This window comes from Lissotriton helveticus, chromosome 6, assembly GCF_964261635.1.
Source record: "Lissotriton helveticus chromosome 6, aLisHel1.1, whole genome shotgun sequence".
Taxonomy (NCBI): Eukaryota; Metazoa; Chordata; class Amphibia; order Caudata; family Salamandridae; genus Lissotriton; species Lissotriton helveticus.
The window spans coordinates 682,259,029-682,283,383 of record NC_136067.1 but is presented as its reverse complement, the minus strand read 5'-3'; the positions used below and the strand labels follow the sequence as shown (position 1 = coordinate 682,283,383).

The window sequence follows — 24,355 nt, the reverse complement described above, 5'->3', positions numbered from 1 at the left end:
GCAAATAAGTCAAATAAATACATGAATAAGGCAAGACACGGTGACCAGTTTGCTTTTATTCACACGCAAACACAATAGCGCCACTTTACAGGGTTTGGTAGTGGAGCGCTACTCTCGTTTTCTCGTCTATTTTTCAACAGCATTGTTTTCCCCGGGTGGGGAAGTGCACCATTCCTGGAGGTACTGCAATACCAGGTTGATGCGTGGAGTGGACAGAGCAAGCTCCTATTCCATCTCCCTGTTCCAAAAATCAATTTAATATATGGTCCCCAGATAGAGGACGTATCAGATATTAAACTGATAAGAACAGATACTACACTTGATCTTAGCCAAAAGGCCGAGAAGCGATAACCCGGGCCCATTCAGAATCAACGCCTCCCGAAGCAATCTACCTGGCTCACCCGGACTTGGGTCTTCCCTCGCACCGTCGCTGGCCGCCTTTCCGCCTCTTTTTCCGACTCCCAGCAAGGGATCAGTATGTCTGGGTGGAAAGGAGGCCCCGGCCTCAGGCCTTCTCCCGGCTCCCAGAGTCCTCCTCGGCTGTCGCCTCATCAGGCGTCACTTAGCATACCCACGTTGTCCTCTTTCTAGAATTTGCATGCCCCGCCCCTTCCTGCGCACTGCTTCCAGACGGCTGGCCAGAAAGCCTGGCAGCCAGGGGATGCTGGGAATCAGCCCAGGATGCCCTGGACAGCTCCCTGACCGGATATGGCCGGCCCCTCACCCTCGCTTGCCGGGGACACTGCTCCCCTGCAGCCTAAGGCCTATAGATAAGGCTTGGCCGTTCGTGGCCGTTCGGGGACGGGCGGGGCGGGCAGAGAAGGAAAAGGACTCTGTATTTTTCTTCTTGCTCAGAGAAGCCAAGGGCAGTGTCCACTTCTCTGCCAGCCTGCATGCCAGCCAGCCTGCCTGCCTGCCTCCCTCCCTCCCTCCCTCCCTCCCTCCCTCCCTCCCTCCCTCCCTCCCTCCCTCCCTCCCTCCCTCCCTCCCACTGACTTGCTGGGAACCTTCTTCCATTCGTTCCCCAGTGAAATGGATCCAAAATCACTGAAAGTCTGCTGCTGGAAAAACAATCTTTTTCCGACGTTTGTCTCTTTTCAAAGTGCAGCGTCTGGATGGAGAAGGGGAGAAAAAAAGAAATAATTTTTTATTTGTATTTTTTTTCGTAAACCCGAAAAATTAATAAATAAATAAATAACGCACGGCCCGGGTGCGGCAAATAAGTCAAATAAATACATGAATAAGGCAAGACACGGTGACCAGTTTGCTTTTATTCACACGCAAACACAATAGCGCCACTTTACAGGGTTTGGTAGTGGAGCGCTACTCTCGTTTTCTCGTCTATTTTTCAACAGCATTGTTTTCCCCGGGTGGGGAAGTGCACCATTCCTGGAGGTACTGCAATACCAGGTTGATGCGTGGAGTGGACAGAGCAAGCTCCTATTCCATCTCCCTGTTCCAAAAATCAATTTAATATATGGTCCCCAGATAGAGGACGTATCAGATATTAAACTGATAAGAACAGATACTACACTTGATCTTAGCCAAAAGGCCGAGAAGCGATAACCCGGGCCCATTCAGAATCAACGCCTCCCGAAGCAATCTACCTGGCTCACCCGGACTTGGGTCTTCCCTCGCACCGTCGCTGGCCGCCTTTCCGCCTCTTTTTCCGACTCCCAGCAAGGGATCAGTATGTCTGGGTGGAAAGGAGGCCCCGGCCTCAGGCCTTCTCCCGGCTCCCAGAGTCCTCCTCGGCTGTCGCCTCATCAGGCGTCACTTAGCATACCCACGTTGTCCTCTTTCTAGAATTTGCATGCCCCGCCCCTTCCTGCGCACTGCTTCCAGACGGCTGGCCAGAAAGCCTGGCAGCCAGGGGATGCTGGGAATCAGCCCAGGATGCCCTGGACAGCTCCCTGACCGGATATGGCCGGCCCCTCACCCTCGCTTGCCGGGGACACTGCTCCCCTGCAGCCTAAGGCCTATAGATAAGGCTTGGCCGTTCGTGGCCGTTCGGGGACGGGCGGGGCGGGCAGAGAAGGAAAAGGACTCTGTATTTTTCTTCTTGCTCAGAGAAGCCAAGGGCAGTGTCCACTTCTCTGCCAGCCTGCATGCCAGCCAGCCTGCCTGCCTGCCTCCCTCCCTCCCTTCCTCCCTCCCTCCCACTGACTTGCTGGGAACCTTCTTCCATTCGTTCCCCAGTGAAATGGATCCAAAATCACTGAAAGTCTGCTGCTGGAAAAACAATCTTTTTCCGACGTTTGTCTCTTTTCAAAGTGCAGCGTCTGGATGGAGAAGGGGAGAAAAAAAGAAATAATTTTTTATTTGTATTTTTTTTCGTAAACCCGAAAAATTAATAAATAAATAAATAACGCACGGCCCGGGTGCGGCAAATAAGTCAAATAAATACATGAATAAGGCAAGACACGGTGACCAGTTTGCTTTTATTCACACGCAAACACAATAGCGCCACTTTACAGGGTTTGGTAGTGGAGCGCTACTCTCGTTTTCTCGTCTATTTTTCAACAGCATTGTTTTCCCCGGGTGGGGAAGTGCACCATTCCTGGAGGTACTGCAATACCAGGTTGATGCGTGGAGTGGACAGAGCAAGCTCCTATTCCATCTCCCTGTTCCAAAAATCAATTTAATATATGGTCCCCAGATAGAGGACGTATCAGATATTAAACTGATAAGAACAGATACTACACTTGATCTTAGCCAAAAGGCCGAGAAGCGATAACCCGGGCCCATTCAGAATCAACGCCTCCCGAAGCAATCTACCTGGCTCACCCGGACTTGGGTCTTCCCTCGCACCGTCGCTGGCCGCCTTTCCGCCTCTTTTTCCGACTCCCAGCAAGGGATCAGTATGTCTGGGTGGAAAGGAGGCCCCGGCCTCAGGCCTTCTCCCGGCTCCCAGAGTCCTCCTCGGCTGTCGCCTCATCAGGCGTCACTTAGCATACCCACGTTGTCCTCTTTCTAGAATTTGCATGCCCCGCCCCTTCCTGCGCACTGCTTCCAGACGGCTGGCCAGAAAGCCTGGCAGCCAGGGGATGCTGGGAATCAGCCCAGGATGCCCTGGACAGCTCCCTGACCGGATATGGCCGGCCCCTCACCCTCGCTTGCCGGGGACACTGCTCCCCTGCAGCCTAAGGCCTATAGATAAGGCTTGGCCGTTCGTGGCCGTTCGGGGACGGGCGGGGCGGGCAGAGAAGGAAAAGGACTCTGTATTTTTCTTCTTGCTCAGAGAAGCCAAGGGCAGTGTCCACTTCTCTGCCAGCCTGCATGCCAGCCAGCCTGCCTGCCTGCCTCCCTCCCTCCCTTCCTCCCTCCCTCCCTCCCTCCCTCCCTCCCTCCCACTGACTTGCTGGGAACCTTCTTCCATTCGTTCCCCAGTGAAATGGATCCAAAATCACTGAAAGTCTGCTGCTGGAAAAACAATCTTTTTCCGACGTTTGTCTCTTTTCAAAGTGCAGCGTCTGGATGGAGAAGGGGAGAAAAAAAGAAATAATTTTTTATTTGTATTTTTTTTCGTAAACCCGAAAAATTAATAAATAAATAAATAACGCACGGCCCGGGTGCGGCAAATAAGTCAAATAAATACATGAATAAGGCAAGACACGGTGACCAGTTTGCTTTTATTCACACGCAAACACAATAGCGCCACTTTACAGGGTTTGGTAGTGGAGCGCTACTCTCGTTTTCTCGTCTATTTTTCAACAGCATTGTTTTCCCCGGGTGGGGAAGTGCACCATTCCTGGAGGTACTGCAATACCAGGTTGATGCGTGGAGTGGACAGAGCAAGCTCCTATTCCATCTCCCTGTTCCAAAAATCAATTTAATATATGGTCCCCAGATAGAGGACGTATCAGATATTAAACTGATAAGAACAGATACTACACTTGATCTTAGCCAAAAGGCCGAGAAGCGATAACCCGGGCCCATTCAGAATCAACGCCTCCCGAAGCAATCTACCTGGCTCACCCGGACTTGGGTCTTCCCTCGCACCGTCGCTGGCCGCCTTTCCGCCTCTTTTTCCGACTCCCAGCAAGGGATCAGTATGTCTGGGTGGAAAGGAGGCCCCGGCCTCAGGCCTTCTCCCGGCTCCCAGAGTCCTCCTCGGCTGTCGCCTCATCAGGCGTCACTTAGCATACACACGTTGTCCTCTTTCTAGAATTTGCATGCCCCGCCCCTTCCTGCGCACTGCTTCCAGACGGCTGGCCAGAAAGCCTGGCAGCCAGGGGATGCTGGGAATCAGCCCAGGATGCCCTGGACAGCTCCCTGACCGGATATGGCCGGCCCCTCACCCTCGCTTGCCGGGGACACTGCTCCCCTGCAGCCTAAGGCCTTTAGATAAGGCTTGGCCGTTCGTGGCCGTTCGGGGACGGGCGGGGCGGGCAGAGAAGGAAAAGGACTCTGTATTTTTCTTCTTGCTCAGAGAAGCCAAGGGCAGTGTCCACTTCTCTGCCAGCCTGCATGCCAGCCAGCCTGCCTGCCTGCCTCCCTCCCTCCCTTCCTCCCTCCCTCCCACTGACTTGCTGGGAACCTTCTTCCATTCGTTCCCCAGTGAAATGGATCCAAAATCACTGAAAGTCTGCTGCTGGAAAAACAATCTTTTTCCGACGTTTGTCTCTTTTCAAAGTGCAGCGTCTGGATGGAGAAGGGGAGAAAAAAAGAAATAATTTTTTATTTGTATTTTTTTTCGTAAACCCGAAAAATTAATAAATAAATAAATAACGCACGGCCCGGGTGCGGCAAATAAGTCAAATAAATACATGAATAAGGCAAGACACGGTGACCAGTTTGCTTTTATTCACACGCAAACACAATAGCGCCACTTTACAGGGTTTGGTAGTGGAGCGCTACTCTCGTTTTCTCGTCTATTTTTCAACAGCATTGTTTTCCCCGGGTGGGGAAGTGCACCATTCCTGGAGGTACTGCAATACCAGGTTGATGCGTGGAGTGGACAGAGCAAGCTCCTATTCCATCTCCCTGTTCCAAAAATCAATTTAATATATGGTCCCCAGATAGAGGACGTATCAGATATTAAACTGATAAGAACAGATACTACACTTGATCTTAGCCAAAAGGCCGAGAAGCGATAACCCGGGCCCATTCAGAATCAACGCCTCCCGAAGCAATCTACCTGGCTCACCCGGACTTGGGTCTTCCCTCGCACCGTCGCTGGCCGCCTTTCCGCCTCTTTTTCCGACTCCCAGCAAGGGATCAGTATGTCTGGGTGGAAAGGAGGCCCCGGCCTCAGGCCTTCTCCCGGCTCCCAGAGTCCTCCTCGGCTGTCGCCTCATCAGGCGTCACTTAGCATACCCACGTTGTCCTCTTTCTAGAATTTGCATGCCCCGCCCCTTCCTGCGCACTGCTTCCAGACGGCTGGCCAGAAAGCCTGGCAGCCAGGGGATGCTGGGAATCAGCCCAGGATGCCCTGGACAGCTCCCTGACCGGATATGGCCGGCCCCTCACCCTCGCTTGCCGGGGACACTGCTCCCCTGCAGCCTAAGGCCTATAGATAAGGCTTGGCCGTTCGTGGCCGTTCGGGGACGGGCGGGGCGGGCAGAGAAGGAAAAGGACTCTGTATTTTTCTTCTTGCTCAGAGAAGCCAAGGGCAGTGTCCACTTCTCTGCCAGCCTGCATGCCAGCCAGCCTGCCTGCCTGCCTCCCTCCCTCCCTTCCTCCCTCCCTCCCACTGACTTGCTGGGAACCTTCTTCCATTCGTTCCCCAGTGAAATGGATCCAAAATCACTGAAAGTCTGCTGCTGGAAAAACAATCTTTTTCCGACGTTTGTCTCTTTTCAAAGTGCAGCGTCTGGATGGAGAAGGGGAGAAAAAAAGAAATAATTTTTTATTTGTATTTTTTTTCGTAAACCCGAAAAATTAATAAATAAATAAATAACGCACGGCCCGGGTGCGGCAAATAAGTCAAATAAATACATGAATAAGGCAAGACACGGTGACCAGTTTGCTTTTATTCACACGCAAACACAATAGCGCCACTTTACAGGGTTTGGTAGTGGAGCGCTACTCTCGTTTTCTCGTCTATTTTTCAACAGCATTGTTTTCCCCGGGTGGGGAAGTGCACCATTCCTGGAGGTACTGCAATACCAGGTTGATGCGTGGAGTGGACAGAGCAAGCTCCTATTCCATCTCCCTGTTCCAAAAATCAATTTAATATATGGTCCCCAGATAGAGGACGTATCAGATATTAAACTGATAAGAACAGATACTACACTTGATCTTAGCCAAAAGGCCGAGAAGCGATAACCCGGGCCCATTCAGAATCAACGCCTCCCGAAGCAATCTACCTGGCTCACCCGGACTTGGGTCTTCCCTCGCACCGTCGCTGGCCGCCTTTCCGCCTCTTTTTCCGACTCCCAGCAAGGGATCAGTATGTCTGGGTGGAAAGGAGGCCCCGGCCTCAGGCCTTCTCCCGGCTCCCAGAGTCCTCCTCGGCTGTCGCCTCATCAGGCGTCACTTAGCATACCCACGTTGTCCTCTTTCTAGAATTTGCATGCCCCGCCCCTTCCTGCGCACTGCTTCCAGACGGCTGGCCAGAAAGCCTGGCAGCCAGGGGATGCTGGGAATCAGCCCAGGATGCCCTGGACAGCTCCCTGACCGGATATGGCCGGCCCCTCACCCTCGCTTGCCGGGGACACTGCTCCCCTGCAGCCTAAGGCCTATAGATAAGGCTTGGCCGTTCGTGGCCGTTCGGGGACGGGCGGGGCGGGCAGAGAAGGAAAAGGACTCTGTATTTTTCTTCTTGCTCAGAGAAGCCAAGGGCAGTGTCCACTTCTCTGCCAGCCTGCATGCCAGCCAGCCTGCCTGCCTGCCTCCCTCCCTCCCTTCCTCCCTCCCTCCCTCCCTCCCTCCCTCCCTCCCACTGACTTGCTGGGAACCTTCTTCCATTCGTTCCCCAGTGAAATGGATCCAAAATCACTGAAAGTCTGCTGCTGGAAAAACAATCTTTTTCCGACGTTTGTCTCTTTTCAAAGTGCAGCGTCTGGATGGAGAAGGGGAGAAAAAAAGAAATAATTTTTTATTTGTATTTTTTTTCGTAAACCCGAAAAATTAATAAATAAATAAATAACGCACGGCCCGGGTGCGGCAAATAAGTCAAATAAATACATGAATAAGGCAAGACACGGTGACCAGTTTGCTTTTATTCACACGCAAACACAATAGCGCCACTTTACAGGGTTTGGTAGTGGAGCGCTACTCTCGTTTTCTCGTCTATTTTTCAACAGCATTGTTTTCCCCGGGTGGGGAAGTGCACCATTCCTGGAGGTACTGCAATACCAGGTTGATGCGTGGAGTGGACAGAGCAAGCTCCTATTCCATCTCCCTGTTCCAAAAATCAATTTAATATATGGTCCCCAGATAGAGGACGTATCAGATATTAAACTGATAAGAACAGATACTACACTTGATCTTAGCCAAAAGGCCGAGAAGCGATAACCCGGGCCCATTCAGAATCAACGCCTCCCGAAGCAATCTACCTGGCTCACCCGGACTTGGGTCTTCCCTCGCACCGTCGCTGGCCGCCTTTCCGCCTCTTTTTCCGACTCCCAGCAAGGGATCAGTATGTCTGGGTGGAAAGGAGGCCCCGGCCTCAGGCCTTCTCCCGGCTCCCAGAGTCCTCCTCGGCTGTCGCCTCATCAGGCGTCACTTAGCATACACACGTTGTCCTCTTTCTAGAATTTGCATGCCCCGCCCCTTCCTGCGCACTGCTTCCAGACGGCTGGCCAGAAAGCCTGGCAGCCAGGGGATGCTGGGAATCAGCCCAGGATGCCCTGGACAGCTCCCTGACCGGATATGGCCGGCCCCTCACCCTCGCTTGCCGGGGACACTGCTCCCCTGCAGCCTAAGGCCTTTAGATAAGGCTTGGCCGTTCGTGGCCGTTCGGGGACGGGCGGGGCGGGCAGAGAAGGAAAAGGACTCTGTATTTTTCTTCTTGCTCAGAGAAGCCAAGGGCAGTGTCCACTTCTCTGCCAGCCTGCATGCCAGCCAGCCTGCCTGCCTGCCTCCCTCCCTCCCTTCCTCCCTCCCTCCCACTGACTTGCTGGGAACCTTCTTCCATTCGTTCCCCAGTGAAATGGATCCAAAATCACTGAAAGTCTGCTGCTGGAAAAACAATCTTTTTCCGACGTTTGTCTCTTTTCAAAGTGCAGCGTCTGGATGGAGAAGGGGAGAAAAAAAGAAATAATTTTTTATTTGTATTTTTTTTCGTAAACCCGAAAAATTAATAAATAAATAAATAACGCACGGCCCGGGTGCGGCAAATAAGTCAAATAAATACATGAATAAGGCAAGACACGGTGACCAGTTTGCTTTTATTCACACGCAAACACAATAGCGCCACTTTACAGGGTTTGGTAGTGGAGCGCTACTCTCGTTTTCTCGTCTATTTTTCAACAGCATTGTTTTCCCCGGGTGGGGAAGTGCACCATTCCTGGAGGTACTGCAATACCAGGTTGATGCGTGGAGTGGACAGAGCAAGCTCCTATTCCATCTCCCTGTTCCAAAAATCAATTTAATATATGGTCCCCAGATAGAGGACGTATCAGATATTAAACTGATAAGAACAGATACTACACTTGATCTTAGCCAAAAGGCCGAGAAGCGATAACCCGGGCCCATTCAGAATCAACGCCTCCCGAAGCAATCTACCTGGCTCACCCGGACTTGGGTCTTCCCTCGCACCGTCGCTGGCCGCCTTTCCGCCTCTTTTTCCGACTCCCAGCAAGGGATCAGTATGTCTGGGTGGAAAGGAGGCCCCGGCCTCAGGCCTTCTCCCGGCTCCCAGAGTCCTCCTCGGCTGTCGCCTCATCAGGCGTCACTTAGCATACCCACGTTGTCCTCTTTCTAGAATTTGCATGCCCCGCCCCTTCCTGCGCACTGCTTCCAGACGGCTGGCCAGAAAGCCTGGCAGCCAGGGGATGCTGGGAATCAGCCCAGGATGCCCTGGACAGCTCCCTGACCGGATATGGCCGGCCCCTCACCCTCGCTTGCCGGGGACACTGCTCCCCTGCAGCCTAAGGCCTATAGATAAGGCTTGGCCGTTCGTGGCCGTTCGGGGACGGGCGGGGCGGGCAGAGAAGGAAAAGGACTCTGTATTTTTCTTCTTGCTCAGAGAAGCCAAGGGCAGTGTCCACTTCTCTGCCAGCCTGCATGCCAGCCAGCCTGCCTGCCTGCCTCCCTCCCTCCCTTCCTCCCTCCCTCCCACTGACTTGCTGGGAACCTTCTTCCATTCGTTCCCCAGTGAAATGGATCCAAAATCACTGAAAGTCTGCTGCTGGAAAAACAATCTTTTTCCGACGTTTGTCTCTTTTCAAAGTGCAGCGTCTGGATGGAGAAGGGGAGAAAAAAAGAAATAATTTTTTATTTGTATTTTTTTTCGTAAACCCGAAAAATTAATAAATAAATAAATAACGCACGGCCCGGGTGCGGCAAATAAGTCAAATAAATACATGAATAAGGCAAGACACGGTGACCAGTTTGCTTTTATTCACACGCAAACACAATAGCGCCACTTTACAGGGTTTGGTAGTGGAGCGCTACTCTCGTTTTCTCGTCTATTTTTCAACAGCATTGTTTTCCCCGGGTGGGGAAGTGCACCATTCCTGGAGGTACTGCAATACCAGGTTGATGCGTGGAGTGGACAGAGCAAGCTCCTATTCCATCTCCCTGTTCCAAAAATCAATTTAATATATGGTCCCCAGATAGAGGACGTATCAGATATTAAACTGATAAGAACAGATACTACACTTGATCTTAGCCAAAAGGCCGAGAAGCGATAACCCGGGCCCATTCAGAATCAACGCCTCCCGAAGCAATCTACCTGGCTCACCCGGACTTGGGTCTTCCCTCGCACCGTCGCTGGCCGCCTTTCCGCCTCTTTTTCCGACTCCCAGCAAGGGATCAGTATGTCTGGGTGGAAAGGAGGCCCCGGCCTCAGGCCTTCTCCCGGCTCCCAGAGTCCTCCTCGGCTGTCGCCTCATCAGGCGTCACTTAGCATACCCACGTTGTCCTCTTTCTAGAATTTGCATGCCCCGCCCCTTCCTGCGCACTGCTTCCAGACGGCTGGCCAGAAAGCCTGGCAGCCAGGGGATGCTGGGAATCAGCCCAGGATGCCCTGGACAGCTCCCTGACCGGATATGGCCGGCCCCTCACCCTCGCTTGCCGGGGACACTGCTCCCCTGCAGCCTAAGGCCTATAGATAAGGCTTGGCCGTTCGTGGCCGTTCGGGGACGGGCGGGGCGGGCAGAGAAGGAAAAGGACTCTGTATTTTTCTTCTTGCTCAGAGAAGCCAAGGGCAGTGTCCACTTCTCTGCCAGCCTGCATGCCAGCCAGCCTGCCTGCCTGCCTCCCTCCCTCCCTTCCTCCCTCCCTCCCTCCCTCCCTCCCTCCCTCCCACTGACTTGCTGGGAACCTTCTTCCATTCGTTCCCCAGTGAAATGGATCCAAAATCACTGAAAGTCTGCTGCTGGAAAAACAATCTTTTTCCGACGTTTGTCTCTTTTCAAAGTGCAGCGTCTGGATGGAGAAGGGGAGAAAAAAAGAAATAATTTTTTATTTGTATTTTTTTTCGTAAACCCGAAAAATTAATAAATAAATAAATAACGCACGGCCCGGGTGCGGCAAATAAGTCAAATAAATACATGAATAAGGCAAGACACGGTGACCAGTTTGCTTTTATTCACACGCAAACACAATAGCGCCACTTTACAGGGTTTGGTAGTGGAGCGCTACTCTCGTTTTCTCGTCTATTTTTCAACAGCATTGTTTTCCCCGGGTGGGGAAGTGCACCATTCCTGGAGGTACTGCAATACCAGGTTGATGCGTGGAGTGGACAGAGCAAGCTCCTATTCCATCTCCCTGTTCCAAAAATCAATTTAATATATGGTCCCCAGATAGAGGACGTATCAGATATTAAACTGATAAGAACAGATACTACACTTGATCTTAGCCAAAAGGCCGAGAAGCGATAACCCGGGCCCATTCAGAATCAACGCCTCCCGAAGCAATCTACCTGGCTCACCCGGACTTGGGTCTTCCCTCGCACCGTCGCTGGCCGCCTTTCCGCCTCTTTTTCCGACTCCCAGCAAGGGATCAGTATGTCTGGGTGGAAAGGAGGCCCCGGCCTCAGGCCTTCTCCCGGCTCCCAGAGTCCTCCTCGGCTGTCGCCTCATCAGGCGTCACTTAGCATACACACGTTGTCCTCTTTCTAGAATTTGCATGCCCCGCCCCTTCCTGCGCACTGCTTCCAGACGGCTGGCCAGAAAGCCTGGCAGCCAGGGGATGCTGGGAATCAGCCCAGGATGCCCTGGACAGCTCCCTGACCGGATATGGCCGGCCCCTCACCCTCGCTTGCCGGGGACACTGCTCCCCTGCAGCCTAAGGCCTTTAGATAAGGCTTGGCCGTTCGTGGCCGTTCGGGGACGGGCGGGGCGGGCAGAGAAGGAAAAGGACTCTGTATTTTTCTTCTTGCTCAGAGAAGCCAAGGGCAGTGTCCACTTCTCTGCCAGCCTGCATGCCAGCCAGCCTGCCTGCCTGCCTCCCTCCCTCCCTTCCTCCCTCCCTCCCACTGACTTGCTGGGAACCTTCTTCCATTCGTTCCCCAGTGAAATGGATCCAAAATCACTGAAAGTCTGCTGCTGGAAAAACAATCTTTTTCCGACGTTTGTCTCTTTTCAAAGTGCAGCGTCTGGATGGAGAAGGGGAGAAAAAAAGAAATAATTTTTTATTTGTATTTTTTTTCGTAAACCCGAAAAATTAATAAATAAATAAATAACGCACGGCCCGGGTGCGGCAAATAAGTCAAATAAATACATGAATAAGGCAAGACACGGTGACCAGTTTGCTTTTATTCACACGCAAACACAATAGCGCCACTTTACAGGGTTTGGTAGTGGAGCGCTACTCTCGTTTTCTCGTCTATTTTTCAACAGCATTGTTTTCCCCGGGTGGGGAAGTGCACCATTCCTGGAGGTACTGCAATACCAGGTTGATGCGTGGAGTGGACAGAGCAAGCTCCTATTCCATCTCCCTGTTCCAAAAATCAATTTAATATATGGTCCCCAGATAGAGGACGTATCAGATATTAAACTGATAAGAACAGATACTACACTTGATCTTAGCCAAAAGGCCGAGAAGCGATAACCCGGGCCCATTCAGAATCAACGCCTCCCGAAGCAATCTACCTGGCTCACCCGGACTTGGGTCTTCCCTCGCACCGTCGCTGGCCGCCTTTCCGCCTCTTTTTCCGACTCCCAGCAAGGGATCAGTATGTCTGGGTGGAAAGGAGGCCCCGGCCTCAGGCCTTCTCCCGGCTCCCAGAGTCCTCCTCGGCTGTCGCCTCATCAGGCGTCACTTAGCATACCCACGTTGTCCTCTTTCTAGAATTTGCATGCCCCGCCCCTTCCTGCGCACTGCTTCCAGACGGCTGGCCAGAAAGCCTGGCAGCCAGGGGATGCTGGGAATCAGCCCAGGATGCCCTGGACAGCTCCCTGACCGGATATGGCCGGCCCCTCACCCTCGCTTGCCGGGGACACTGCTCCCCTGCAGCCTAAGGCCTATAGATAAGGCTTGGCCGTTCGTGGCCGTTCGGGGACGGGCGGGGCGGGCAGAGAAGGAAAAGGACTCTGTATTTTTCTTCTTGCTCAGAGAAGCCAAGGGCAGTGTCCACTTCTCTGCCAGCCTGCATGCCAGCCAGCCTGCCTGCCTGCCTCCCTCCCTCCCTTCCTCCCTCCCTCCCTCCCACTGACTTGCTGGGAACCTTCTTCCATTCGTTCCCCAGTGAAATGGATCCAAAATCACTGAAAGTCTGCTGCTGGAAAAACAATCTTTTTCCGACGTTTGTCTCTTTTCAAAGTGCAGCGTCTGGATGGAGAAGGGGAGAAAAAAAGAAATAATTTTTTATTTGTATTTTTTTTCGTAAACCCGAAAAATTAATAAATAAATAAATAACGCACGGCCCGGGTGCGGCAAATAAGTCAAATAAATACATGAATAAGGCAAGACACGGTGACCAGTTTGCTTTTATTCACACGCAAACACAATAGCGCCACTTTACAGGGTTTGGTAGTGGAGCGCTACTCTCGTTTTCTCGTCTATTTTTCAACAGCATTGTTTTCCCCGGGTGGGGAAGTGCACCATTCCTGGAGGTACTGCAATACCAGGTTGATGCGTGGAGTGGACAGAGCAAGCTCCTATTCCATCTCCCTGTTCCAAAAATCAATTTAATATATGGTCCCCAGATAGAGGACGTATCAGATATTAAACTGATAAGAACAGATACTACACTTGATCTTAGCCAAAAGGCCGAGAAGCGATAACCCGGGCCCATTCAGAATCAACGCCTCCCGAAGCAATCTACCTGGCTCACCCGGACTTGGGTCTTCCCTCGCACCGTCGCTGGCCGCCTTTCCGCCTCTTTTTCCGACTCCCAGCAAGGGATCAGTATGTCTGGGTGGAAAGGAGGCCCCGGCCTCAGGCCTTCTCCCGGCTCCCAGAGTCCTCCTCGGCTGTCGCCTCATCAGGCGTCACTTAGCATACCCACGTTGTCCTCTTTCTAGAATTTGCATGCCCCGCCCCTTCCTGCGCACTGCTTCCAGACGGCTGGCCAGAAAGCCTGGCAGCCAGGGGATGCTGGGAATCAGCCCAGGATGCCCTGGACAGCTCCCTGACCGGATATGGCCGGCCCCTCACCCTCGCTTGCCGGGGACACTGCTCCCCTGCAGCCTAAGGCCTATAGATAAGGCTTGGCCGTTCGTGGCCGTTCGGGGACGGGCGGGGCGGGCAGAGAAGGAAAAGGACTCTGTATTTTTCTTCTTGCTCAGAGAAGCCAAGGGCAGTGTCCACTTCTCTGCCAGCCTGCATGCCAGCCAGCCTGCCTGCCTGCCTCCCTCCCCCTTCCTCCCTTCCTCCCTCCCTCCCTCCCTCCCTCCCTCCCTCCCACTGACTTGCTGGGAACCTTCTTCCATTCGTTCCCCAGTGAAATGGATCCAAAATCACTGAAAGTCTGCTGCTGGAAAAACAATCTTTTTCCGACGTTTGTCTCTTTTCAAAGTGCAGCGTCTGGATGGAGAAGGGGAGAAAAAAAGAAATAATTTTTTATTTGTATTTTTTTTCGTAAACCCGAAAAATTAATAAATAAATAAATAACGCACGGCCCGGGTGCGGCAAATAAGTCAAATAAATACATGAATAAGGCAAGACACGGTGACCAGTTTGCTTTTATTCACACGCAAACACAATAGCGCCACTTTACAGGGTTTGGTAGTGGAGCGCTACTCTCGTTTTCTCGTCTATTTTTCAACAGCATTGTTTTCCCCGGGTGGGGAAGTGCACCATTCCTGGAGGTACTGCAATACCAGGTTGATGCGTGGAGTGGACAGAGCAAGCTCCTATTCCATCTCCCTGTTCCAAAAATCAATTTAATATATGGTCCCCAGATAGAGGACGTATCAGATATTAAACTGATAAGAACAGATACTACACTTGATCTTAGCCAAAAGGCCGAGAAGCGATAACCCGGGCCCATTCAGAATCAACGCCTCCCGAAGCAATCTACCTGGCTCACCCGGACTTGGGTCTTCCCTCGCACCGTCGCTGGCCGCCTTTCCGCCTCTTTTTCCGACTCCCAGCAAGGGATCAGTATGTCTGGGTGGAAAGGAGGCCCCGGCCTCAGGCCTTCTCCCGGCTCCCAGAGTCCTCCTCGGCTGTCGCCTCATCAGGCGTCACTTAGCATACACACGTTGTCCTCTTTCTAGAATTTGCATGCCCCGCCCCTTCCTGCGCACTGCTTCCAGACGGCTGGCCAGAAAGCCTGGCAGCCAGGGGATGCTGGGAATCAGCCCAGGATGCCCTGGACAGCTCCCTGACCGGATATGGCCGGCCCCTCACCCTCGCTTGCCGGGGACACTGCTCCCCTGCAGCCTAAGGCCTTTAGATAAGGCTTGGCCGTTCGTGGCCGTTCGGGGACGGGCGGGGCGGGCAGAGAAGGAAAAGGACTCTGTATTTTTCTTCTTGCTCAGAGAAGCCAAGGGCAGTGTCCACTTCTCTGCCAGCCTGCATGCCAGCCAGCCTGCCTGCCTGCCTCCCTCCCTCCCTTCCTCCCTCCCTCCCACTGACTTGCTGGGAACCTTCTTCCATTCGTTCCCCAGTGAAATGGATCCAAAATCACTGAAAGTCTGCTGCTGGAAAAACAATCTTTTTCCGACGTTTGTCTCTTTTCAAAGTGCAGCGTCTGGATGGAGAAGGGGAGAAAAAAAGAAATAATTTTTTATTTGTATTTTTTTTCGTAAACCCGAAAAATTAATAAATAAATAAATAACGCACGGCCCGGGTGCGGCAAATAAGTCAAATAAATACATGAATAAGGCAAGACACGGTGACCAGTTTGCTTTTATTCACACGCAAACACAATAGCGCCACTTTACAGGGTTTGGTAGTGGAGCGCTACTCTCGTTTTCTCGTCTATTTTTCAACAGCATTGTTTTCCCCGGGTGGGGAAGTGCACCATTCCTGGAGGTACTGCAATACCAGGTTGATGCGTGGAGTGGACAGAGCAAGCTCCTATTCCATCTCCCTGTTCCAAAAATCAATTTAATATATGGTCCCCAGATAGAGGACGTATCAGATATTAAACTGATAAGAACAGATACTACACTTGATCTTAGCCAAAAGGCCGAGAAGCGATAACCCGGGCCCATTCAGAATCAACGCCTCCCGAAGCAATCTACCTGGCTCACCCGGACTTGGGTCTTCCCTCGCACCGTCGCTGGCCGCCTTTCCGCCTCTTTTTCCGACTCCCAGCAAGGGATCAGTATGTCTGGGTGGAAAGGAGGCCCCGGCCTCAGGCCTTCTCCCGGCTCCCAGAGTCCTCCTCGGCTGTCGCCTCATCAGGCGTCACTTAGCATACCCACGTTGTCCTCTTTCTAGAATTTGCATGCCCCGCCCCTTCCTGCGCACTGCTTCCAGACGGCTGGCCAGAAAGCCTGGCAGCCAGGGGATGCTGGGAATCAGCCCAGGATGCCCTGGACAGCTCCCTGACCGGATATGGCCGGCCCCTCACCCTCGCTTGCCGGGGACACTGCTCCCCTGCAGCCTAAGGCCTATAGATAAGGCTTGGCCGTTCGTGGCCGTTCGGGGACGGGCGGGGCGGGCAGAGAAGGAAAAGGACTCTGTATTTTTCTTCTTGCTCAGAGAAGCCAAGGGCAGTGTCCACTTCTCTGCCAGCCTGCATGCCAGCCAGCCTGCCTGCCTGCCTCCCTCCCTCCCTTCCTCCCTCCCTCCCACTGACTTGCTGGGAACCTTCTTCCATTCGTTCCCCAGTGAAATGGATCCAAAATCACTGAAAGTCTGCTGCTGGAAAAACAATCTTTTTCCGACGTTTGTCTCTTTTCAAAGTGCAGCGTCTGGATGGAGAAGGGGAGAAAAAAAGAAATAATTTTTTATTTGTATTTTTTTTCGTAAACCCGAAAAATTAATAAATAAATAAATAACGCACGGCCCGGGTGCGGCAAATAAGTCAAATAAATACATGAATAAGGCAAGACACGGTGACCAGTTTGCTTTTATTCACACGCAAACACAATAGCGCCACTTTACAGGGTTTGGTAGTGGAGCGCTACTCTCGTTTTCTCGTCTATTTTTCAACAGCATTGTTTTCCCCGGGTGGGGAAGTGCACCATTCCTGGAGGTACTGCAATACCAGGTTGATGCGTGGAGTGGACAGAGCAAGCTCCTATTCCATCTCCCTGTTCCAAAAATCAATTTAATATATGGTCCCCAGATAGAGGACGTATCAGATATTAAACTGATAAGAACAGATACTACACTTGATCTTAGCCAAAAGGCCGAGAAGCGATAACCCGGGCCCATTCAGAATCAACGCCTCCCGAAGCAATCTACCTGGCTCACCCGGACTTGGGTCTTCCCTCGCACCGTCGCTGGCCGCCTTTCCGCCTCTTTTTCCGACTCCCAGCAAGGGATCAGTATGTCTGGGTGGAAAGGAGGCCCCGGCCTCAGGCCTTCTCCCGGCTCCCAGAGTCCTCCTCGGCTGTCGCCTCATCAGGCGTCACTTAGCATACACACGTTGTCCTCTTTCTAGAATTTGCATGCCCCGCCCCTTCCTGCGCACTGCTTCCAGACGGCTGGCCAGAAAGCCTGGCAGCCAGGGGATGCTGGGAATCAGCCCAGGATGCCCTGGACAGCTCCCTGACCGGATATGGCCGGCCCCTCACCCTCGCTTGCCGGGGACACTGCTCCCCTGCAGCCTAAGGCCTTTAGATAAGGCTTGGCCGTTCGTGGCCGTTCGGGGACGGGCGGGGCGGGCAGAGAAGGAAAAGGACTCTGTATTTTTCTTCTTGCTCAGAGAAGCCAAGGGCAGTGTCCACTTCTCTGCCAGCCTGCATGCCAGCCAGCCTGCCTGCCTGCCTCCCTCCCTCCCTTCCTCCCTCCCTCCCACTGACTTGCTGGGAACCTTCTTCCATTCGTTCCCCAGTGAAATGGATCCAAAATCACTGAAAGTCTGCTGCTGGAAAAACAATCTTTTTCCGACGTTTGTCTCTTTTCAAAGTGCAGCGTCTGGATGGAGAAGGGGAGAAAAAAAGAAATAATTTTTTATTTGTATTTTTTTTCGTAAACCCGAAAAATTAATAAATAAATAAATAACGCACGGCCCGGGTGCGGCAAATAAGTCAAATAAATACATGAATAAGGCAAGACACGGTGACCAGTTTGCTTTTATTCACACGCAAACACAATAGCGCCACTTTACAGGGTTTGGTAGTGGAGCGCTACTCTCGTTTTCTCGTCTATTTTTCAACAGCATTGTTTTCCCCGGGTGGGGAAGTGCACCATTCCTGGAGGTACTGCAATACCAGGTTGATGCGTGGAGTGGACAGAGCAAGCTCCTATTCCATCTCCCTGTTCCAAAAATCAATTTAATATATGGTCCCCAGATAGAGGACGTATCAGATATTAAACTGATAAGAACAGATACTACACTTGATCTTAGCCAAAAGGCCGAGAAGCGATAACCCGGGCCCATTCAGAATCAACGCCTCCCGAAGCAATCTACCTGGCTCACCCGGACTTGGGTCTTCCCTCGCACCGTCGCTGGCCGCCTTTCCGCCTCTTTTTCCGACTCCCAGCAAGGGATCAGTATGTCTGGGTGGAAAGGAGGCCCCGGCCTCAGGCCTTCTCCCGGCTCCCAGAGTCCTCCTCGGCTGTCGCCTCATCAGGCGTCACTTAGCATACACACGTTGTCCTCTTTCTAGAATTTGCATGCCCCGCCCCTTCCTGCGCACTGCTTCCAGACGGCTGGCCAGAAAGCCTGGCAGCCAGGGGATGCTGGGAATCAGCCCAGGATGCCCTGGACAGCTCCCTGACCGGATATGGCCGGCCCCTCACCCTCGCTTGCCGGGGACACTGCTCCCCTGCAGCCTAAGGCCTTTAGATAAGGCTTGGCCGTTCGTGGCCGTTCGGGGACGGGCGGGGCGGGCAGAGAAGGAAAAGGACTCTGTATTTTTCTTCTTGCTCAGAGAAGCCAAGGGCAGTGTCCACTTCTCTGCCAGCCTGCATGCCAGCCAGCCTGCCTGCCTGCCTCCCTCCCTCCCTTCCTCCCTCCCTCCCACTGACTTGCTGGGAACCTTCTTCCATTCGTTCCCCAGTGAAATGGATCCAAAATCACTGAAAGTCTGCTGCTGGAAAAACAATCTTTTTCCGACGTTTGTCTCTTTTCAAAGTGCAGCGTCTGGATGGAGAAGGGGAGAAAAAAAGAAATAATTTTTTATTTGTATTTTTTTTCGTAAACCCGAAAAATTAATAAATAAATAAATAACGCACGGCCCGGGTGCGGCAAATAAGTCAAATAAATACATGAATAAGGCAAGACACGGTGACCAGTTTGCTTTTATTCACACGCAAACACAATAGCGCCACTTTACAGGGTTTGGTAGTGGAGCGCTACTCTCGTTTTCTCGTCTATTTTTCAACAGCATTGTTTTCCCCGGGTGGGGAAGTGCACCATTCCTGGAGGTACTGCAATACCAGGTTGATGCGTGGAGTGGACAGAGCAAGCTCCTATTCCATCTCCCTGTTCCAAAAATCAATTTAATATATGGTCCCCAGATAGAGGACGTATCAGATATTAAACTGATAAGAACAGATACTACACTTGATCTTAGCCAAAAGGCCGAGAAGCGATAACCCGGGCCCATTCAGAATCAACGCCTCCCGAAGCAATCTACCTGGCTCACCCGGACTTGGGTCTTCCCTCGCACCGTCGCTGGCCGCCTTTCCGCCTCTTTTTCCGACTCCCAGCAAGGGATCAGTATGTCTGGGTGGAAAGGAGGCCCCGGCCTCAGGCCTTCTCCCGGCTCCCAGAGTCCTCCTCGGCTGTCGCCTCATCAGGCGTCACTTAGCATACCCACGTTGTCCTCTTTCTAGAATTTGCATGCCCCGCCCCTTCCTGCGCACTGCTTCCAGACGGCTGGCCAGAAAGCCTGGCAGCCAGGGGATGCTGGGAATCAGCCCAGGATGCCCTGGACAGCTCCCTGACCGGATATGGCCGGCCCCTCACCCTCGCTTGCCGGGGACACTGCTCCCCTGCAGCCTAAGGCCTATAGATAAGGCTTGGCCGTTCGTGGCCGTTCGGGGACGGGCGGGGCGGGCAGAGAAGGAAAAGGACTCTGTATTTTTCTTCTTGCTCAGAGAAGCCAAGGGCAGTGTCCACTTCTCTGCCAGCCTGCATGCCAGCCAGCCTGCCTGCCTCCCTCCCTCCCTTCCTCCCTCCCTCCCTCCCTCCCTCCCTCCCTCCCTCCCTCCCTCCCTCCCACTGACTTGCTGGGAACCTTCTTCCATTCGTTCCCCAGTGAAATGGATCCAAAATCACTGAAAGTCTGCTGCTGGAAAAACAATCTTTTTCCGACGTTTGTCTCTTTTCAAAGTGCAGCGTCTGGATGGAGAAGGGGAGAAAAAAAGAAATAATTTTTTATTTGTATTTTTTTTCGTAAACCCGAAAAATTAATAAATAAATAAATAACGCACGGCCCGGGTGCGGCAAATAAGTCAAATAAATACATGAATAAGGCAAGACACGGTGACCAGTTTGCTTTTATTCACACGCAAACACAATAGCGCCACTTTACAGGGTTTGGTAGTGGAGCGCTACTCTCGTTTTCTCGTCTATTTTTCAACAGCATTGTTTTCCCCGGGTGGGGAAGTGCACCATTCCTGGAGGTACTGCAATACCAGGTTGATGCGTGGAGTGGACAGAGCAAGCTCCTATTCCATCTCCCTGTTCCAAAAATCAATTTAATATATGGTCCCCAGATAGAGGACGTATCAGATATTAAACTGATAAGAACAGATACTACACTTGATCTTAGCCAAAAGGCCGAGAAGCGATAACCAGAATGGTGCCAGAATGAACGCCTCCCGAAGAAATCCACCTGGCTGACCCGGACCGGGGTCTTCCCTGGCACCGTCGCTGGCTGGCCTATCGCCTCTTTTTCTGACTCCCAGCAAGATCTCTGCATGTGCTGGTGGAAAGGAGGCCCCGGCTGGCCATAAAGCCTGGCAGCCAGGGGATGCTGGGAATCAGCCCAGGATGCCCTGGACAGCTCCCTGACAGGGGTCCTTTGGGGTCCACTGACCTCCCTGTACCCTACAGCCCTGGGCTGACTGAAGAAGGGTAGAGAGGGGCAGGTTACCTGCTCCAGACTGGGTCCCACCTTGGAAGGGTCCACTGACATCAGGGGCTCTGCCAGGCGAGGCCTGGCCACCTCTGGGGCAGTTCTGGTGGGAGGGAGACTTTTCATCCTCCCCAATACTCTGTCTGTGTGGAGTGATCCATAGTTTCAGGCTTCACAACACAAAAATCTGCTTGAGCTTGGGCTGTGACCATCACAGCCCTTCCAACCTTTTCAGGGAGGAAATCTGCTTGAGCTTGGGCAGCGACCATCACAGCCCCACTAACCTTTTCAGAAAGGCCTACCATTTTGGAATGGGTTTCCTTTTCTACCTCAGCCCAGGCTGAGATCTCTAGATCATTTCCCGGTAGGCAATCTACAGGCAAGTTTGTAGACACTGCCACTCTTTGGGCCAGTGACACCTCCCCAGCTGAGATTTACTACTGCCATGGGATGATCTTTCTGCACTCCATCAATATTGATCACGTGGTATGTGAACCCAGGTAAAAGTTGTCCTGAGGGGACTAGACTCTCAGTCACCATAGTGATGCTAGCCCATGTGTATCTATAGGCGTCAACTTTCTGACCATTGATGAGGGGCTCCTGTCTATATTTGCCCAAAGTATTGGGACAATCAGTGAAGGTGGGAAACCCCATGCCATTCTCATAGACTAGAGTTTCTGTATTAGGGGACCTGGTTAGGCCAGAGTCTACCTGAGCCCAGCCACAGCACTCCCACCACCTGGGGGATTACTACTAATAGTAACAGGAGGTTTGGGAGTATTACTTGGAGGAATACTTTCCTTATTGTTGGCCTTTGGGCAACTGCTGTCAGTTTTCCAATGGCCAGGCTGCTTACACACATGGCAATAAGGTTTCTTAATGTTAGGATGGAAGGATTACTGGGACCCACCCACCCCCTCAGAGGATTTTTGGGGCCCTGTAGTGGATTTGTCCTTAGATTTATCCCTACCTTTCTCTTTTTTTTTGTTTAAATATCCTTTGTTAGAAACACAGGAGAAGTAAAGCATGAATTCTACAACATACATATCATTACATCTCTGGGATGTCTGTCACGTTTACGGGGCATATCACCCAATGCAGTGGTTCGCTGCTTCATAATTCACAGCAATTTTCCCCATCACAAATGTTTCAGGACATGTTAGCGCTACAAAGGATATAACATTCTGAATTAAACAGTGAGGGAAGGAGGGGAGGAGAGGGAACAGAGGACTATGGGGGGGACTGGGAAGGGTCGGTTATGGTCATCGGGTGTGAGGCTGCTACGTTTGTAGCTGGTCAGGGGTGTGTCAACGCAGGGGGTCGTGTGGGTGTCGCCCACAATGGACCAGGGGAGTGAGCATGGCCTGTGGGGGGGGGGGAGATGTGTCTGTTGTGGTAGATGCGTCGAGTGAGGGGGGTGATGGGGGAAGCAACATCAAGACCGACCTCACGGCGCACCAGTAGGGGGCGTGCCAGTGACACCATCCGAGTGGTCGGCCTCCGCAGGGTTCTGCGTTAGACGGCATTCCTTATGAAAGGAATTGAGCATTGCATCCCAAGGTACCGCTATCGGAAACTGTCGTAGGCCTGCCGTTTCCTCGTTATGGAGGGTGGTGCTTTCCGCCTTCGCCCAGGTGTCTAGTGATGTATGCCAGTGTGTCGGTAGTGGTGGGGCGGTTCGTTTCCAGTGTTTCGTGATCAATCTTTTTGCCGTGAGTAGGCCAAGGTCCCAGAAACGAGAGGAGACTTTATTCAATGGAGTCCGCTGATAGAGACCCAGTATGCACGCCTCCCACGTGTGCGGTATCGCCATGGCCGTGCATTTGTCTAGCGTTTTCAGCACCGCCTCCCAGTATGTCCGAATCAGTGGGCACTGCCATAGCATGTGTAGCAGATCTGCTCCTTCCAGTGCACATCTGGGGCAGCTGGCTGCAGCTCCCGGGAAGTATTGATTGATTTTATTGGGGGAGAGGTACGCTCTGTGCAGTATGTAGAACTGAATCAGTTTGAAGCGTGCGTTGCGGGGAACGTGTCTGGGGCCTAGCAGTATCGTTTTCCACTCCTTGTCTGTCCAGTCCCTCCCCCTGTCAGTGGCCCACTTGTCACGGAGCGGTTGCAACGAGTGCTGCGTATGTGACAATAGCGCCTGATGAAGCCAGTGCACCACGTGTGTGCCGTTTCCCATGACATGTAGGCTCTGAATCAATTGATGTGTGGGTAGTTCTGTGCTGATGCTGCCCCACCGCTTCGTGTATGCTAAAAGTAAGGAGGTGTGCTGTAAAAACTGCCCTGGTGGGAGGCCTGTGTCAGCAGCCAGTGTCGCGAACGGTATCAGGATGCCGTCAGCGTATAGGTCTTCCATGGTGTCCACTCCAGTTCGTGTCCAGTGCTCCAGCGCCGTTTCCGTGACTATGGAGGCAGTCATGGGGGTGCCCAATAGTGGGAGAGCCGGGGCATATGGTTTAGTCAGTCTCGTAAGCCGCAGGCTTCTGATATAACATCGTACCGCTACACCTACATGGAGTTGAGTTGACCTCCTCGGGTGCGTCAGGGGGTGGAATAGGGTATGGATTTGTGTGGGGGATAGCACGTCCGCAGTCGTGGCCGTGTCCTCCAGGCGGTTTCCCGCTAGCCAGGCAGTGACCCATTGTAGCTGGGCTGCTAGATAGTAAAGTTCGAGGTTCGGTACCGCGAGGCCACCCTCGTCGACTGGAGCGTGTAGTTTTTTGAGTGCCACTCTGGGTCGCCCGGTGTTCCATATCAGGTCCCTGATCATGGAGGCCAATTCTCTGAAGGTGTGCGCTCGCACATATACTGGTATATTTGCGAAATAATATAAAAGCCGGGGGAGGACGATCATTTTCGTCAGCGTCACTCTGCTCGGGACATTGAGCGGCAGGGACTTCCAAAAGGCAATCTGGGACCTAATGGACGCTATGGCACGTGTCAGGTTGCCATCCAGTATGTCCTGTGGCGTCCTGTATACTTGCACTCCTAGGTATTTGAACGTAGTGTGGTGCCATGGCAGTCGCTCACCATTGATCTCGATGCTAGGGTCCGGGATGTCCGGGTTGAACGAGTACGCCCCTGACTTGGACCAGTTTACCTTGAGGCCTGACATGGTCTCAAAGGACCTGAAGATCTCCGAAAGGTCTGGCGGTATGCGAGTAAGGTACCTGACGTACAAAAGGAGGTCGTCTGCATATAGCGAGACTATGTGTGTGCCATCCGCCAGCGGGATTCCCCAGTGTAAGTCCTTACTGCGCAGTAGTGCAGCTAGGGGCTCAATTGCTAGTGAAAAGAGCAATGGGGATAAGGGGCAGCCTTGTCTGGTGCCGCGCTGCACCATGATGGCATCAGATAATAGCCAGCCTGTGCGGACTCGCACCGTTGGGTGTCTGTATAGCAGCCCCACTAGTTCAATATAGTCATCCCCTAGATCGAATTTGCGCAATACGGCCAGTAGGTAAGGCCACTCGAGCGAGTCGAATGCCTTCTCTAGATCAAGGACCAGGCTGCCCGACCGAGGCCAGTCTTGCGTCGCGTATGTTTGTATTCGGAAAAGCCTCCGTATGTTGTGAGAGGTGCATCTGGTGGGCACAAAGCCCTTCTGGTCAGTGTGTATCAAGTCAGGCACCAGACCCGCG

At 52.5% G+C, this 24,355-nt stretch overlaps 18 non-coding genes across 18 annotated transcripts; all 18 read right to left on the bottom strand.

The window, feature by feature from the left end:
• Window positions 1–158: 158 nt before the first annotated feature.
• LOC144765857 (U2 spliceosomal RNA) lies at window positions 159–349 on the bottom strand. The gene has a single exon (XR_013597718.1). It is a non-coding gene; the product is annotated as a U2 spliceosomal RNA (small nuclear RNA).
• Window positions 350–1,373: 1,024 nt separating this feature from the next.
• Window positions 1,374–1,564, bottom strand: LOC144765856 (U2 spliceosomal RNA). The gene has a single exon (XR_013597717.1). It is a non-coding gene; the product is annotated as a U2 spliceosomal RNA (small nuclear RNA).
• A 980-nt stretch (window positions 1,565–2,544) lies between these two features.
• On the bottom strand, window positions 2,545–2,735 carry LOC144765855 (U2 spliceosomal RNA). The gene has a single exon (XR_013597716.1). It is a non-coding gene; the product is annotated as a U2 spliceosomal RNA (small nuclear RNA).
• A 1,000-nt stretch (window positions 2,736–3,735) lies between these two features.
• On the bottom strand, window positions 3,736–3,926 carry LOC144765854 (U2 spliceosomal RNA). Its single transcript, XR_013597715.1, has one exon. It is a non-coding gene; the product is annotated as a U2 spliceosomal RNA (small nuclear RNA).
• Window positions 3,927–4,906: 980 nt separating this feature from the next.
• Window positions 4,907–5,097, bottom strand: LOC144765853 (U2 spliceosomal RNA). Its single transcript, XR_013597714.1, has one exon. It is a non-coding gene; the product is annotated as a U2 spliceosomal RNA (small nuclear RNA).
• A 980-nt stretch (window positions 5,098–6,077) lies between these two features.
• Window positions 6,078–6,268, bottom strand: LOC144765852 (U2 spliceosomal RNA). The gene has a single exon (XR_013597713.1). It is a non-coding gene; the product is annotated as a U2 spliceosomal RNA (small nuclear RNA).
• Window positions 6,269–7,268: 1,000 nt separating this feature from the next.
• Window positions 7,269–7,459, bottom strand: LOC144765851 (U2 spliceosomal RNA). Its single transcript, XR_013597712.1, has one exon. It is a non-coding gene; the product is annotated as a U2 spliceosomal RNA (small nuclear RNA).
• Window positions 7,460–8,439: 980 nt separating this feature from the next.
• On the bottom strand, window positions 8,440–8,630 carry LOC144765850 (U2 spliceosomal RNA). The gene has a single exon (XR_013597711.1). It is a non-coding gene; the product is annotated as a U2 spliceosomal RNA (small nuclear RNA).
• A 980-nt stretch (window positions 8,631–9,610) lies between these two features.
• Window positions 9,611–9,801, bottom strand: LOC144765849 (U2 spliceosomal RNA). The gene has a single exon (XR_013597710.1). It is a non-coding gene; the product is annotated as a U2 spliceosomal RNA (small nuclear RNA).
• A 1,000-nt stretch (window positions 9,802–10,801) lies between these two features.
• On the bottom strand, window positions 10,802–10,992 carry LOC144765848 (U2 spliceosomal RNA). The gene has a single exon (XR_013597709.1). It is a non-coding gene; the product is annotated as a U2 spliceosomal RNA (small nuclear RNA).
• Window positions 10,993–11,972: 980 nt separating this feature from the next.
• On the bottom strand, window positions 11,973–12,163 carry LOC144765847 (U2 spliceosomal RNA). The gene has a single exon (XR_013597708.1). It is a non-coding gene; the product is annotated as a U2 spliceosomal RNA (small nuclear RNA).
• Window positions 12,164–13,147: 984 nt separating this feature from the next.
• Window positions 13,148–13,338, bottom strand: LOC144765846 (U2 spliceosomal RNA). Its single transcript, XR_013597707.1, has one exon. It is a non-coding gene; the product is annotated as a U2 spliceosomal RNA (small nuclear RNA).
• Window positions 13,339–14,344: 1,006 nt separating this feature from the next.
• Window positions 14,345–14,535, bottom strand: LOC144765845 (U2 spliceosomal RNA). Its single transcript, XR_013597706.1, has one exon. It is a non-coding gene; the product is annotated as a U2 spliceosomal RNA (small nuclear RNA).
• A 980-nt stretch (window positions 14,536–15,515) lies between these two features.
• LOC144765844 (U2 spliceosomal RNA) lies at window positions 15,516–15,706 on the bottom strand. The gene has a single exon (XR_013597705.1). It is a non-coding gene; the product is annotated as a U2 spliceosomal RNA (small nuclear RNA).
• A 980-nt stretch (window positions 15,707–16,686) lies between these two features.
• LOC144765843 (U2 spliceosomal RNA) lies at window positions 16,687–16,877 on the bottom strand. Its single transcript, XR_013597704.1, has one exon. It is a non-coding gene; the product is annotated as a U2 spliceosomal RNA (small nuclear RNA).
• Window positions 16,878–17,857: 980 nt separating this feature from the next.
• LOC144765842 (U2 spliceosomal RNA) lies at window positions 17,858–18,048 on the bottom strand. Its single transcript, XR_013597703.1, has one exon. It is a non-coding gene; the product is annotated as a U2 spliceosomal RNA (small nuclear RNA).
• Window positions 18,049–19,028: 980 nt separating this feature from the next.
• LOC144765841 (U2 spliceosomal RNA) lies at window positions 19,029–19,219 on the bottom strand. Its single transcript, XR_013597702.1, has one exon. It is a non-coding gene; the product is annotated as a U2 spliceosomal RNA (small nuclear RNA).
• A 1,012-nt stretch (window positions 19,220–20,231) lies between these two features.
• Window positions 20,232–20,422, bottom strand: LOC144765840 (U2 spliceosomal RNA). The gene has a single exon (XR_013597701.1). It is a non-coding gene; the product is annotated as a U2 spliceosomal RNA (small nuclear RNA).
• Between the last annotated feature and the right edge of the window lie 3,933 nt (window positions 20,423–24,355).